The sequence below is a fragment of the Takifugu flavidus genome, chromosome 11 (genome assembly GCF_003711565.1).
Source record: "Takifugu flavidus isolate HTHZ2018 chromosome 11, ASM371156v2, whole genome shotgun sequence".
In the NCBI taxonomy this organism is placed as follows: domain Eukaryota; kingdom Metazoa; phylum Chordata; class Actinopteri; order Tetraodontiformes; family Tetraodontidae; genus Takifugu; species Takifugu flavidus.
The window spans coordinates 14,713,261-14,715,702 of record NC_079530.1 but is presented as its reverse complement, the minus strand read 5'-3'; positions in this window follow the sequence as shown (position 1 = coordinate 14,715,702).

The window sequence follows — 2,442 nt, the reverse complement described above, 5'->3', positions numbered from 1 at the left end:
TAGACAGCATGAACTCAATGAGGAGTTAAATGGAACGAAAACACGGAGAAGAGCATAAAATTAAAATAAATTATGCAGAATGTTACATAATTTGTTCTTTAAAAAAAAAAAGAAAAAAAAAAAGTGCAGCACTCCAATGATTAACCTGGCTGGGGCGGGCACAGATTTACACAACATGGCAGTAAGGTGCCCTCAGCCTTCGCCTGACTAAAATTACCATCTGCGGTGAGTTCCCTGGGACACAGCATAATTCACTGTCACTACCGAGTACAGACGCAGTCACACAAGCTCTAATGTGGCGCAGAGCGTGAGACAGCGAAAATGACACGAGTTTATCAAGAAATGGACTCGAAGTTTGATCTACTTTGGTGCGACTGCACATGTTGGAGCGTATTTAAGAAAGAAATCAGATTAATTCAAAAGGAAATCAAGAAGCAAAAACATCTTTCCTTCTTCCTCCGACATTCACTCGCTGTGTCAATAATGTCGGATTAGGATCGACTTCCTTTGATGTGGCTGCTTAAATAATCCAGAGGGGATTGCTCCTGACATCCCATTTACAGCTCGGAGCAAGAAATGAACTGCTGCCAAAAAAAAGGGTGGGGGGGGGGTCATGAATTTAGAATTTGAGGCTGAAAAGCTGCTTTGAGGGTTTTGCTCTGATGTGGTCGGCCTCTGATCACAGGGAGGAGCAGAACGCTGATGCACTTTTGATACTTTTGTCTGTCAGAATCCGGCACAGCTGAACGGCGTCACGCTGCTTGAATTCTCAGGGAATTCATGCACATGATTTTTAATCACATGATTATCTGCAACCGTAGTGAAAAATGCAAGCAGGTTCTTAAAGGGGCAGTTCGCCCTGAGTCTAGTACAGCTTTATTTATAAAGGGAGTTTTGTATTGAAGAGGAACTGTTGTCAAAAGGAACTGTAGTGGGATTATCATAGAATAAACTCAGATGAAGGGATATGCCTCTCCAGAATCATGGCATATGGGCACCAGATCCATATGGGACCAGCAGGAAGTGTGTATCCTTCGAGGCTCAGAGGGATTCAAGGAACTTGTCATGAATGTCTGGTCCCGATTTTTCAGTCTGGAGCGCCAGAACAGACCAGACTTTAATCTGAATGTTGATTTTGATCTGAAAAAACAGCTTCTTTCTGATGCAAAAGTGCTTTGATCCTTTGATTTCGGCTGGCAACGACCTTGTATTCCTTTGAATTTTGCCCGAGTGAAATCAAAGCATACGGAACGCTGGCAGATGCGCACGTCTTTGCAGTTGGATTAAGTAGAAATGATTCCTTGTCGCTTAATGCAAACTTTTCTGGGGGGGGGGGGGGGGGGGTCAGGGTTCAGCTGCAGAACCAGGAGGATACGCGACGCTGATTGCAACACACAAAAGCGAAGATCAAAGCGTTCTCTGGTGCCCTGCATACATCATCTGCAAGGTTATTTTTGCAGACTCCTAATGAGCCTGTGCAGAAGAGCGCTATCCACCGCTCATCCGCAGCAGGCGAAAGATTCCGCCGAGTTAAACAGAAACAGGGCCGCGGCGTTGTTTTACAAGACTAACCTTGACAACAAAGAGATGGCGGGCTCTGAACTGACAGACACGGCGCTCTCTCCCTCTCTTTTTTTTTCTGCCCCAGTTATTTTTCTGATTCCTCCTCATAGACAAAGAATTCCAAATCGAATGAGCTCACGGGGCAGAGCTGGAATCTGCAATCTTTCATGCTACACTACACCCTCCTGATTTTCCCATTGGAAAAATATGCAAATGTCCTTCCTGGGAGTGCTGGTGGCGCCGCGCTGGAATCTGGACGCTCTAATTGGAGAGCGTGGAAATGTTGGAGAGGGTCCAGAGACGATGATTGAAAATCGTCAGTTTTATCATGGATGCGCTTCAAGTTTATGGAATAGCTAAAATGCATCCATTCCTCAATGAGGCATAAACAATTCACGAGTCATGAAACGCAACGTCGGAGAAGCAAATGTCGCTCCAGGCGGAACCAGATGAGGGCCGAGACACTCTGACTTTGGCATTCCTGCGCTGGGTTTGTGGTCAGGTGCTTGGAGGCTGATGGAGACCCAGAGGGGACGGCGCCCATAAGAGTCATGTGACCCAGAGGGCTGCAGTGTGTTAGTACTTCTCGCCGGTTGCATTAATCCGCGTTATCTCGGGGTTCCCATGGCGCTGCCACATCAAACGGCGTTGCATGAGGCGCGTTGCTCCTCAGAGTCCCACCGACGGGGCCCCCGTGCATGTTCTCACTGGGTCAGATGTGTTCTGGTGTAGCACGTGTTGATATGGAGGCAGAGTCCATCCTGCTTCTAACCATTGAGCGGGTTCAGCGAACCTTAATATGCAGCATCACTTCTGAGTTCAACAGCATTCGCTGATGGTTGTTGTTCGCCAGCGTTGTGATTACCAGTCGCTCTCAGG